A 15,157-nucleotide genomic window follows, 5' to 3' on the forward strand; every position below is an offset into this window, starting at 1 on the left:
TTGATTATAGGACCTTAAAGAATCGAGCATGATAAGTTGATATTTTGAGAACTAATTTTTTTTTAGATTATTTTCCTAAATTGAGGTATTATCTTGAAATCTTAAGTATACAGGAATGACATCAAAAAACCCAAATTTTTGGTGAGATTTTTGAGCCTTTTGAGCGTATAGTTTTCTTTCTTGCTCACTTCATTTGTGGTTTGAGTGTGTCAACATTGAACTGTTATTCTAGAACTTGCTTCGATTATACATATCGAGATCACACGTATGATTTGATATACTGAGATGATAAAGGCACTTAGGATTTAACCCATTTACTCCATAAAAAGGCTTCCCACATAACTAAACCCTTAGTGAAACCCCTTGAGCCTACTAACCCTTTTTCATTGATTAACCCTCATCATTAACCCATTATTGTTGAAATCCTCCTACTGAATTTGACCCTTTTTATCGAGATTGAATTTAATATTGTTACCTCGCTATGTTCACCATTTTTTGTTACTGAATCATGAAGTATGATTTCTATATTGTATAGACTTGATTTGTTCTTAAAAAAAAACTCAGTATTATATTGTAATTCTCAGCAAGCTAAAGTTGTCATGAACTCAAGTAAAATAGTTCTAGATATTTGTTTGTGGTTCAGTAATTAAGTTTTTGATAGTGGGGTAATATATTAAAATTATCTCGATTCTAACCTTTGTCTCTTCAGCTTGTATCCATACTGTAACTAAACCCGTTACAACCATACAAAGACTTTGATTGACATCATTCATAATGACTTTTCATGTATGTATCAACTTTTCATGTTAGACAATCGAGTGCCTAATCTTGAACCTTAAACACTTTGAGTGATTTGAGTGAATCTTTAGTGAGGATGTCATCTCTCGTATATTTAGGACTAGAGTTAATTACTTGAAGAAAGGAGATTACCTATAATTTTGTTGTCAAAGTATTCGATTTAGATTGTTTGAGGCTTTTAATGACCCTATAGTTGAATTATCACTGTATGTAATAACTTGTAACATTATCAGTAATGATTATGTGATTGAGAAGAATGAATTCTAGCAGTAAATGAGAATTTTGTTTGAGGACAAGCAAATGCTTAAGTGTGGGGGTATTTGATAAACGCCAAATTATACATATCTATACCCCAAATACTTAGCATATTTATGGATGTTTATTACTAGATTTGTGGATTTTGGTGCTCTTAATCTGGTTATTTAATGTTTTGTACTCAGGACAGCACCAAGAGTTGAAAGGAGCCAAAAACGAGTTAAAAAGGGACAAAAATGGACCAAATCGAGATGATGACATGGCCTAAGCCTTGCCACATAGGCATCTCACACGCCCGTGGCCTTCGAGGGTGTCGACCAAGGTTTTCACGATTCACACGGCCTGGTCATTGAGCCCACACGGGCGTGTGCAATTCAACGGATTGAACATGGCCTGGTAATCATGTCAAATGGCCGTGGCACACGGGCGTGTATCTTTTTCAAAGAGTTGTATTTTACTCGAAAAGGGTACTTAGGGAGGAAGAAAGCCAATCCAAAGCCTATATAAACACCCTAAAAAGAGGCCGCTCTTTCCAGAACTTTTCTGGAATACAGAACTACACGCCAAAAATTACTTGAAGAAAGCCAAACGATCCATCTCAAAAGCCGGAGCTACTCCAAGACTGAAGATCTCTCTCAGAATTCCTTCAGGGGTTTTAGAGTTTTCTTTATGTTTTGTTATTTTCATACTTTTGAGATGTACTCCTATTTTATTATGAACTAAACCCTTTAGATACCTAAAGGGGATAAAACCTATGATGGATCTTATTATTATCTGAACTGTATGATAAATACTTGATTTGCTCTTAATTATGTGTTCTTAATGCTTGAGTTAATATTCCGGGTATTAATTCATTATTTGATGTGCTTATGCAGAGGAGGAATAGACCCTGCCTAAGAGTAGATTTGGCATAATTAAGCGGAGTTGATCAAACACCTAGAAATAGGGTTACGAGATTTTGCCGGATTAGGGTGAAACCTAATATGGGAGTCCATAGAGAGATTTACTATTTCCCTAGGTGTAACGCCCCGTACCCGAGACCGTTGCCGGAGTCGGACACGAGGGGTTCACAGACTAAATTCGCTTACTATCGTAGTCCATTTTAAAAATTTCCAGACAGCTGGCTAACTGTGTCGCTGTCACCTTAAAAATCATATCTTGAGTTTCACAACTCGAAAATCAGTTTAGTGATTTTTTTCTGAAACTAGACTCATATGTCCATCTACATATTGTTTTCTAGAATTTTTGGTCGGGCCAATTAGTACAGTTTATTAGTTAAAGTCTCCCCTGTTACAGGGTGCGACTACACTGACCTTCATGCATTACAATTTGGATATCTCCCTGTACAGGGCTTCAATACTGATTCCGTTTATTTCTATAGAAACTAGACTCAGAGAGAAATCTATACATATATGGAATGACTCCTAATTATCTCTGGTTAATTTATAATGAATTTCAAAAGTCAGAATAGGGAATCCAGAAACTGTTCTGGCCCTGTTTCACGAAAACCTAATTATCTCTTAACATACCACTCATATGACCGTTTCGTTTCTTCCATATGAAAGTGGATTCATCAAGGTTCATTTAAATAATTTATTCACTATTTAATTCCATTCCTACTATTTTTAGTGATTTTCCAAATCTACATCACTTATGCTGTCAGCATCTGCCTTTAAGGTAGACTTTACCTATTTCATAGTTTCCATGATTCAACTAGCCCTTTTAGCATAAATAGCACAAATTATGATAATGATTAACCATTCCCATGGCCAATCCTTGTTAAGCATATCCAGACCTCTCAATAACCATATCCATACCAAATGATTATAACATTATGCTCAAACATATATAAGCCATTTTCGCATGGCTATCCAAAATTATACAAAACCGAAGGGTACATGACCAACAACAAAAGGGTAGTCCTATACATGCCATTTTCAGAGTTCAACCAAAAGTGTACCAAAAGGGTTTTGATAGTGTGGCGACTTCGACTTCAGTAATCCCGAGTCCGATAGCTGACGAACCAAAATCTATAAAACAGAGATTCAAAGAACGGAGTAAGCATTTAATGCTTAGTAAGTTTTAAGCAAAACAAAGTGTTCTCAATCACTATCATTGGTGATTCATTTCAACTGTTCGATGAAGTTAATCTAGAGCTTCATCTCGATCTATAATATCATTAAACGCAACACTTGGCTGCCACATATATACTTTCGAGTAATAATGACCTAGATGGTCAAATATTTCCAAAGCACATTCTTCATCGATTTTCAACTTTCAATAATCCTTTCCACTTGTTCATAATCACATCCATACTTTTAAGTATTTCAACATGACAAGTACTAAATTACCATAGGCACATAAAGAACCAACATATTCCTTATCACATATATGTAAGCTTACAAATCATAATCCTTACCTTGTACTGGCACATCTAGCTCAACCCAACCCATACTCAGATCATAAGGCTTTTGGGCAGAATATGCACTAATACATAAGAATATTTCATCGCATACTTTATTATACAAACATACCATTACCAATTAGATCATTCTCACATTTGGAGTTATAATATTAATCACATTTACCTACCTCTTTGATACTGATAATTCACCTCGAAATCACTCCACCGATGAGTAAGTAATACGTACCTGAACATCTTGAATACATAATACTTATTTGATGGTAACTTAATGCAGATACTCAATATCAAAGTCTTACTTGAATCCTAGCATTTAGCCGTCGGGTCTTTAAAGCTCGGATATAGTACGAGCACGAAGCCTACGGACATTAATCAGGATAATATTCTCGCATAAAGCCTGCGGGGTTTTAACCCGGATATAGTACTGACACAATTGCCCTTCGGGACTTATCACATTTATACACTTCCACATCCATCACATTGGCCATTCGGCCTTATCACATATATACACTTTCACATTCATCACATTGGCCATTCGGCCTTATCTCATATATGCATGTTCACATTCATCACATTGGCCATTCGGCCTTATCACACATACACATGTTCACATTCATCACATTGGCCATTCGGCCTTATCACACATACACATGTTCACATTCATCACATTGGCCATTCGGCCTTATCTCATATATGCATGTTCTCATTCATCACATTGGCCATTCGGCCTTATCACACATACACATGTTCACATTCATCACATTGGCCATTCGGCCTTATCACACATACACATGTTCACATTCATCACATTGGTCATTCGGCCTTATCTCATATATGCATGTTCTCATTCATCACATTGGCCATTCGGCCTTATCACACATACACATGTTCACATTCATCACATTGGCCATTCGGCCTTATCACATATATATACACTTTCACATTCATCACATTGGCCATTCGGCCTTATCACTTATATACACTTTCACATTCATCACATCGGCCATTAGGCCTTATCACATATATATACACTTTCACATTCATCACATTGGCCATTAGGCCTTATCACATATATATACACTTTCACATTCATCACATTGGCCATTAGGCCTTATCACATATATACACTTTCACATTTATTCAAATATACTTCACATACCACATATACTATCATGTACAGACTTGGTCTTGGCCGAATCTACATCCATCACTTTCCAATGAATAATTCAATTTTATGCCATACTATCATTTCATATTCGAATAATCATAAGCTTACAATATCACGATTTAGAATTCAAGTATGGGTTTAATCAATAGCTTATGAGCAACTAAAACAAGTTTTATCCATGTTTACAACAAAATCACATATTCACTACGAGCTGTTTTCCTGAGCAATGGTCACTAAATTATTTATAACCGGAGCTACAAAACTCCAAATCACTTGCCGTTAATTTTTCCTGAATATAGACTCGTATATCTTCCATCCATAAAATTTCCAGAATTTTAGGTTTGGCCAATCAATACCAGATTTTTCTTAAAGTTTCCCTTGTTTCACTGTTTGACTAATCTGACCACTCTTCACTACGAATCAAATTTCTCATTTTACAGAATTAAAAATGTGTTTTATTTGATTTCATTTGAAACTAGACTCATTAAGGAGTCTAAGCATATAAATTTTATCTTATAACTATTTTTGTACAATTTATAATAATTTTCTAAAAACAGAACAGGGGATTTCGGAGTCATTCTGACACCGTCTCACACAACTTTAAATATCTCTTTATAGGAAATTTCTTTGCTCACAAGGTCTCTTTTATAAGAAACTAGACTAATTAAGCATTGATTACATATTTTATTCAGCCTATAATTCCACACCAACAATTTATAGTGATTTTCTAAAATCACGTTACTGCTGCTGTCCAAAGCAAATTATTACAATTTGCTCTTAAATTTCCAAGTCCAAACACATATGAACTTACCATTTGAGTTTAAGACATATCATGGCCACATCATATCTTAATAAATCAACTCATTATGTCCTATTATGATTGAATTTACTCAACGTTTAATCACTTAAAACTTACCTCGGATGTTGTCGAACGATTTCGGCGGCTATTCGACCACTTTTTCCTTCCCTTTATCGGATTTAGTTCCCCTTTGCTCTTGAGCTTAATTCAAACAAATTTAACTCATTAAAGTCTCATTTTACTAGCTTATGGCCGAATATGACAAGGAGTTTGATAGGTCATATGGCCACCTTTTAGCATGCAAATGATATCAACACCAATCCACCTTGGCCGAATATCATCTCCATGACATTGTAAAGATTTGAACCATGGGCTATTTAGAACTCAAGCTAACTACTAAAACATGCATGCATCTCATGGAACATCATCAAACATACCTTAGTCTATCAAACCACCATAGCCGATTTCCTCAAAGCTCTTTTTCCTTCTTTTTCTTTCTCCTATTCGGCCAAGAACAACATGAGAGCTTTTCTCTTCTTCTTTTTTTTGGTCATGCATGAGAATGATGAACACATTTTTTTCTCTTTGTTTTCTTCCTTCAATTTCTTAAGAGTTTATTGCCCATGCTTCTTATTTTATTCCTCCATTAACACAACAGGTTTCATGACATGTTTTGCCCATGCTTCTTATTTTATTTTTCCATTAACACAACATGTTTCATGACATCTTTTGCCCATCATCCCTTGTCATGGCCGGCCACTAGTACTTAAATGGGGCGAAATTGACATGCAAGTCCACCCTTTGATTACATGCACTATTAGGCCACTTGCATTTGCCTAGCACATTTCTAAATTTTCTCACATAAGTCCTATCAACTAAATTCACATGCAATTAACTAAATCGAAGCTTAAAACTTTCACACATTTACATTCACATATTTTAGGCAATAATTATCACATTCAAATAATTTGGTGACTCGGTCTAGCGGTCCCGAGACCGCTTTCCGACTAGGGTCACTTTAGGGGTGTCACACTAGGGGTTTTAATTAAGAAAGAAATTTCAATTAATTCAACTGAGGGTTAGACGTTATTAGTCTCGAAAGGGATAATAAAATAAGTTAGGGAGTCTCACAGATCAAGTCAAGTGAATAAATATTCCAGTTTAGAGTCAGATAACAAGTGAAATCTAGGTAGATTCCTCCTTGGGTGTCGTCTTTATCAATTTCTTTTCTTCAAGTCTTTTTCCAAACTTTCCCTTTGCTTTAATTAAATTAGTTAATTAGTTTAGATAATTAGTTCAATAAACAAACCCTTTTCTTTCTAGGTTAGATAATAAAAAAGATAGTTATTACTAGTACTTTTGGTTCCTTTGGGTACGATATCCCAGTCTTGCCGTTATTGTACTATTGTTCGATAGGTACGCTTGTCTTTTCATCGTGATAATAGTTAGTCTAGGTTTTATCTTCATTATAAATATTTATTACTTGTTACGAGTCACGCGATCAAAGAGCTATTGGGATTTGGAAGTAGCCAGAGAGTCCGTCTAAAAAGCAGTAGTACATGTGCCCGGATAATCTTTCCAACATTTGGTCAATGAATGGCAAGGGGAAGTGATCTTTTCTTGTGGCATCATTCAGTTTCCTGTAGTCAATGCAAACTTTCCATCCTATGACTGTCCTTGTTGGGATTAATTCATTCTTCTCATTCGTCACAACCGTCATGCCTCCTTTCTTAGGGACAACCTACACTAGACATACCCAAGAACTGTCAGAAATAGGATAAATAATTCCAGCATCTAGAAGTTTAATTACCTCAGCTTTAACAACTTCCTTCATGTTAGGGTTCAGTCGTCTTTGAGCTTGTACACACGGTTTGTATTCATCTTCCATCAAAATTTTGTGGGTGCAAAAAGAGGGGCTGATTCCTTTAATGTCAGAAATTTTCCAAGCTATGGCCTTTTTATGTTCTTCTAATACTTGGATTAATTCCTCTTTCTCCTTAGGTTGCAAGTTAAAAGCAATAATAACTGGTAGTGTAAAATTATTTCCAAGGAATGCATATTCCAAGTGGTTTCGTAATTGTTTAAGTTCCAGTTTGGGAGGCTCTTCAATAGAAGGTTTTTGCTTAAGTTCATCATTTATCTTAATGCCCTCATATTCTACTTGTCTTGAAGAATGCTCATTAGGTTCATCATCTGTCTCTTCTTCTTGAGCTAGATATAGTTCTGTCGTATCCTACTGTATAATTTCCTGAAAAGAGTCTTGATTAGTATGATCAATAGAGTCAATAAAATAACATGAATCATCCTGTTCCCTAGAAAACCTCATAGCATCATAAATTTTAAAGATAATCTCCTCATCACCTACTCTAAGTACCAATTTATCGTCACCCACATCGATTACAGCCCTAGCAGTGGCTAAAAATGGGCGCCCTAAAATTAAGGGCACTTCCACATCTTCGTCCATGTCAAGCACAAAAAGTCAACAGGAAATATGAATTTATCTATTTTCACAAGTACGTCATCTATAATACCCCTAGGATATTTAACAGATCTATCGGCTAATTGAATACTCATCCTAATGGTTTAGGTTTCCCAAGACCAAGTTGTTTGAACATTTTATATGGCATCAAATTAATGCTAGCACCTAAATCATCTACTGCTTTCTCAACATTCAGACTACCAATTAAGCAAGGGATAGTAAAACTTCCTGGATCTTTCAGTTTGGTTGGCAGTTTGTTTTGGAGTATGGCTGAGCACTCCTCATTGAGTTCTACTGTAGATAAGTCCTCGAACTTCCTTTTATTTGTTAGAAGCTCCTTCAAAAATTTTGTGTATGTAGCCATCTGCGAGATGGCCTCAACAAAAGGTAAGTTGATATGTAATTGCTTAAAAAGTTCAAGAAACTTACCGAATTATGCATCAATGCGGTCTTTTTTCAATTTTGCTGGGTATAGAACTGGTGGTTTATATTCCTTCGGCACTAGTTTGTCACTATTTTTAGGTTTTTCTTCCCCCCTTTCGCTTATCACAGCTTCTTGTGTTAACTTCTTTTCAGATTCTGCTAACACTTTCCCACTCCTTAGTGTAACTGATTTTACATGCTCTTTTGATTTTATGTTACTAGGTAAACTTCCTAGTGGTCTTTCCGAAATTAGTTTGGACAGATGGCCTATCTGAGTTTCGAGCCCTTGGATCGATGCTTGTTGATTTTTAAGTGCTGTCTCGGTGTTCTGGAAACAGGTTTCTAACACCGAGATAAATTTAGACAGCATCTCTTCAAGGTTCAGTTTTTTTTTCCTGTTGATAGGGTGGTTGTTGAAAACCCGAAGGATGTTGTAGTCTTTGATTTCCTTAACCGTCGCACGAGAAATTGGGATGGTTCCTCCAACCTGCATTATAAGTGTTACTATATGGGTTATTTTGGGATCTAAACTTATTTTTACCCATATATTGGACTTGTCCCTCCTCGATGCTAGGGTTGAAGGGTTGATACTCTGTGCATGCTCCTCCTCCATTTGTCTCGCACCTCATTACTGGATGTACCTAAGTAGAACCAAGTAAACCATCAATCTTTTTATTTAAAAGTTCTACCGAGTTTGACAGCATAGTAATCGATTTGACGTTATAAATGCCTGCTGTTTTAGTTGGCTTAGTCCTCATGACTTACCACTGATAGTTATTCAGTGACATCTCTTCAATAAATTCGTAAGCCTTTTCAGGTGTTTTGTTGTTGATGGTTCCCTCCGCTGCTGCATCAATCATTTGTCTTGTCGAGGGGTTCACACCATTGTAGAATGTTTGAACTTTCAACCATAGAGGTAGTCCATGGTGAGGACACCTTCGTAGTATGTCCTTGTATCTCTCCCATGCATCGTAAAGAGTTTCTAAGTCCATTTGCACAAATGAAGAGATATCATTATGTAATTTGGATGTTTTAGCCGGCGGGAAATATTTTAATAGAAATTTTTCGGTCATTTGTTCCCAAGTAGTAATTGACCCTCGTGGTAACGAGTTCAACCACTATTTATCTTTGTTCATCAATGAAAATGGGAATATCTGAAGACGAATGGCATCGTCAGTAATGCCATTAATTTTAAATGTATCGCAGAATTCCAGGAAATTTTCCAAGTGAGTGTTTGGATCCTCATCCTGTAAACCATCAAACTGAACAAATTGCTGTATCATTTGAATAGTGTTAGGTTTTAGTTCAAAATTATTTGCAGCAATAACAGGTCTAACTATACTTGACTCAGTTCCTATTAAAGTAGGTTTAGCATAATCATACATAGTACGAGGAGCAGGATTTTGATTTGCTAGTTCAACTGGTATCGCAGTAGGTAGCTGATTGTCTTGGTTTTCAGCCATCTCCTCGGTTGGGTTTTGAATATTGTTCTTTTGCTCGTTCTCTGTGTATCTTAAGCTTCGCCTTATTTCTCTTTGGTTTCTGCGAGTTGTGCGATCGATTTCTTTGTCAAAAACTAGTACTCCTGACGGGTTTCTTCTAGTCATAAACTATAAAAACCTGCCAAGATAAATAAAAAGTAAATTAATAAATAAAAATAAAATAGAATTAACTTGCAAGAAAAATAAATGGCTAAAGTAATAAAATTGAGTATTCCTAATATCTTAGTTCCTCGGCAACGGCGCCAAAAACTTGATCGTGATTTTCGTGACAGGTAAGTTTTATATATTTATAATTAATCGTTCTTGAAACTAACTATTATCACGATGTAGGCAAGTGTACCTATCGAACAGTAGTATAGTTTTAGCAAAATCGGATTGTCGAACCCAAAGGAACTAAAAGTACTAGTAATGACTATCTTTTTATTATCTTGCCTAAGAATAAGGGGTTTTTTTAACAAACTAATTATCTAAACTAAGAATTCACAGAAAATAGAATTGGGGAATTACTTGTGGAAAAACGAGTGAATTAAGACAATACCTAAGGAAGAATCCACCTAGGCTTCACTTGTTATTCTGACTCCGAATCGGACGATTTATTCATCTAGCTTGTTCCGTAGAGATCCCTAAGTTATGTTATTATCCCTATTCAAGACTAATAACGTCTAATCCCTAGATTGAATAATTGAGACTTTTCTCTAATTAACACCCTAGGGGTGCATTAACTCGATCTATGGATCCCCTTATTAGGTTTCACCCTAATTCGGCAAATTCTTGTCACCCTATCTCTAGGTGCGCAATCAACTCCACTTAATTATGACAAATGTACTCTTAGACAGGGTCTATTCCTCCTCTGAATAAGAGCTTATCTTGAATCAATATCCTGGGATATCAAAACAAGAATTAAGAACACATAATTAAGAACAAGTTAAATATTTATCATACAATTCAAAAATAATAACAAGATTCGTCTTAGGTTTCATTCCCCTTAGGTATTTAAGGGATTTAGTTCATAACTAAAAAGGAAAACATCTCAGAAGAATAATGAATACAAAACATAAAGAAAACCCAAAGCTCCTGAAGGGAAATTGAGGAGAGATCTTCAGTCTTGATGGTGAATCCGGCTTCTGAAATGGATCAATCGACTTCCCTTGAGTAGTTCCCTGCCTCATTTTCTCTGCGTCCCCTTTCCTCTTCCTTTATGGTGTATTTATAGGCTTCAGAATGCCTAAAAGCCCTCAAAATTAGCATTTTCCGAATTGGACACAACTTGGGCTCGGTAGGGACACGCCCATGCGACACGCCCGCGTGCGATTACTTCAGGCTGTGCTCGAGCCTGTTAGAATGGCATGGGCGTGTGTTCTACCCATGTGTGTCATGCTTCGATTCTGCCAAATTGACACGGCCGTGTGGTCTGCCCGTGTGAGGAAGTCCAGGTCGTGTTGATTTCGTATGTTGGCCCATTTTCTCCGTTTTTGGCCCATTTCTCTTTCCTTTCGCTCTCCTATACTCACCTAAGTATAAAACATGAAATTAAGGCATTAGGAGCATCGAATTCACCAATTCTAAGAAAAAATAATCCATAAAATGTGTTAAGCATGGGGTAAAAATATGTATAAATTATAGTTTATCAGTGTGAAATCCTATAATAGCAATCAATCAGAGCAAATACAATCTAGGCCGGCCTTAGCCCTTATCAGTAATAGTAGCAGTCTAGGCCTAAGCCTAACTCAGTAACAGTATCAGTGGGGCCTAAGCCCATTACAGTATCAATATAGTGTGCAATCAGAAAATCCTACCCAATCCAGCCTCTACACACCATCTCTGTACCAACCCTACACACCATGTGGGGATAAAATCGACCCACCCATCTCTACACTCCAAGTAGCACCGGTTGCGGCACTAAAACAGTATCTGTAGCAGAGCTGCCAGTATTAGGCTTATAGCTTTTCAGTACACTTCCTCCAAAATCATATATCCCACCTCATGCAATGCATCATAATATAAATGTATATATAGAAAAAAAGGCATGCTCAAACAATCATACAAAACATAGGGGTATACCAGTCATTTACAAAATAAGGGTCTATGTAACACCCCGAACCCGAGACCGACACCGGAGTCGGACACGAGATGTTAACAAACTTTGAAAAATTTTTCCAGACACTGGCCAGTCTGAGTACTAGTCGCTTCAAAAATCATATCTTGAGTTTCACAACTAAAAAATCAGTTTTGTGATTTTTCCCTGAAACTAGACTCATGTCCCCACCAATGGATTTTTTTCTAGAATTTTTGGTCGGGCCAATTAGTACAGTTTATTAGTCAAAGTCTCCCATGTTACAGGGGTCGACTACACTGACCTTTTCCCATTACGACTGGGATATCTCTCTGCACAGAGCATCAATACTGATGCCGATTGTTTCTATGGAAACTAGACTCAGAGAGGAATCCATACATATATGGTATGACCCCTAATTATCTCTGGTCAATTTATAGTGAATTTCCAAAGGCGGAACAGTGAATCCAGAAACTGTTCTGGCCCTGTTCCACAAGAACCCGAATATCTCTTTCTGTACTGTTCCTATAATTGTTTCGTTACTTCCATATGAAAGTAGATTCATCAAGGTTCGATTACATAATTTATTCACTATTTAATTCCACTCCTACGAATTCTTGTGATTTTTCCAATCCACACCACTGCTGCTATCAGCTTCTGTTTTCAAAGTGAACCTTACCTAATTTGGGGTTTCATGGACCAACTAGGGCCTTGTCATACATAAGCCCACATATGATCATACTTAGCCATTCTAGTGGCTGATCATTTGCTCAACACTTCCATTCCAACATAGTTACATCATGAAACCATCTATACATTCATAAATACGAATGGTCTAATGCCATACTCCACTTCTACAAGCCATTTTCGCATGGCTGTACACTTATACATTTCATAAAGTACTCGAAAGACAACAATGGGTAGTCCTATACATGCCATAACAAAATTCAACCAAAATAGTACCCAAAAGAGCCTTTGATAGTGTGGGCGACTTCGACTTCAAGATCCCGAGTCCGATAGCTGGAGAACCAAAAATCTATAAAACAGAGGAGCAATGTAACGAGTAAGCAATTTATGCTTAGTAAGTTTGAGCAAGGAATTCCAGCATGCACAAAGAATAGCACACATTTAGCTAAACGGAATATTTCATAATACGCAATTTACCGATATCAAACTTGCTTCACAACATTAACAACCCTTATGTACATACACAATAAACTAACTTGGCCGAAGGCCGGTAGCTCGTTTATCAACTGAGCGAACATTTATTTGTAAGGGCTCGATTAAATTCAACACATACGTAACATATCCCCATATTGGGATGTTTTTCGAGTATTCGCTGGAATTTTACAGCAAGCTCATTCATTACCAAATCACGTACCTTCGGGATTTAACCGGATATAGCTCCTCGTTCAAATGCCTTCGGGACATAGCCCGGTTTTAGTAACTCACACAATGCCTTCGGGACATAACCCGGATTTAACAACTCGCACGAATGCCTTCGGGACTTAACCCGGATTTAATAACTCGCACGAATGCCTTCGGGACTTAACCCGGATTTAATAACTCGCACGAATGCCTTCGGGACTTAACCCGGATTTAATAACTCGCACGAATGCCTTCGGGACTTAACCCGGATTTAGTATCTCGCACAAAGGCCTTCGGATCTTAATCCGGATATATTCACTTAGCACAAAGCCTTCGGGACTTAGCCCGGACAGCATTCAATTAATCATGCACATCTAACAATAATTCATAGCACATTCATATTTCATTTTCGTTTACGAAACTCAAACACAAGGCACATATTGTCCTTGCACATTCGGCTCAATAGCCACACATAGAGCATGATTTAATCACATCGAAATTTAAGCTCTCTTACTCAAGAACTTACCTCGGGTGTTGTCGAACGATTCCGCTAGCTATTCAACCACTTTTTCCTTCCCTTTATCGGTTTTATTTCCCCTTTGCTCTTGAGCTTAATCAAACAAATAAATTGATTTCATCATTTTAGGCATCAAAAGATGAACACAAGGCACTTAGCCCATATTTATACATTAGACATTAAAGTCTCATACATGCAAAAATCATGCATCAACACCACATATTAGCTAATTTCTTGCCCTTGGCCGAATATGCATGTCCATTTTTGGGGTCGATTTCAACACTTAATACACACATGTACACACTAGTAAAGCATCCTCCCCCTTTTCATCAATTTAACACATGCATTGCCCATTAACATGCAAAGTTACATTCGGCCTTAGCACACATCTTGCTAGCCGATTCTTCTCCATTTAGCAACCAATGCACATATGTGCTCACACAACAAAAAATGCTAAAAAGGAGGTTCAAGAATCATCAAGCCATCATCACATGCATCATTAACAAGCTTCATATTTTGCATGCAATGGCATTAACACAACCTCCACCTAGGCCGAATCTTAACTCATCCTCATGCCTCATCACCACAACATCAAACATCAACCAAGAATGATTCATCCATGGTCAAGTGCCATTTCCATCACATAGCAAGATTTAGACCATGGGTTAGGTAGAACTCAAGCTAACAACTAAAACATGCATGCCTCTCATGGAACATCATCAAACATACCTAAGCCTAGCTACATGCATGGCCGAATCTCTTCACCTTTCTTCTTCTTTCCTCCTTAAAATTTTTGGCCAAGGATGAACCAAAGGATGAGAAAATTTTTCTTTGTTTTTCTTTCTAGTTTTTGGCAAGCATGAAGATGAGAAAAGGATGAACAAAATTCCCCCTTTCTCTTGTTTAGCTCACGGCAATGGGGGGGGACAAACACCACACACACATTTTTTTTTCTTTTGTTTTCCATTTCTTTATTACCCATACTCCTTATTTTATTCTTCCACTAACAAAACATGTTTCATGACATGTTTTGCCCATCCTTCCTTGTCATGGCCGGCCACTACTCATTAGGGGGGGAATTTGACATGCAAGTCCCCCCTTTGTCCACATGCACTAGTAGGTCCTCACACATTGACCTATCACATTTTAGAATTTTCTCACATAAGTCCTATTGACTAAATTCACATGAAATCAACCAAATTGAAGCTTGAAATTTTCACACATTCATAATTACATATTCTACACAATAAGTATCACATTCAAACATTTCGGTGACTCGATTTAGCGGTCCCGAAACCACTTCCCGACTAGGGTCAACTTTGGGCTGTCACAACTCTCCCCCACTTAAGAAATTTTCGTCCCCAAAAATCTTA

At 37.0% G+C, this 15,157-nt stretch overlaps 1 non-coding gene across 1 annotated transcript; it reads left to right on the plus strand.

The window, feature by feature from the left end:
- The first annotated feature begins 9,262 nt into the window (after positions 1–9,262).
- Positions 9,263–9,368, plus strand: LOC121206363 (small nucleolar RNA R71). The gene has a single exon (XR_005901433.1). It is a non-coding gene; the product is annotated as a small nucleolar RNA R71 (small nucleolar RNA).
- Positions 9,369–15,157: the final 5,789 nt, after the last annotated feature.

Source organism: Gossypium hirsutum, chromosome A01, assembly GCF_007990345.1.
Source record: "Gossypium hirsutum isolate 1008001.06 chromosome A01, Gossypium_hirsutum_v2.1, whole genome shotgun sequence".
Lineage (NCBI taxonomy): Eukaryota > Viridiplantae > Streptophyta > Magnoliopsida > Malvales > Malvaceae > Gossypium > Gossypium hirsutum.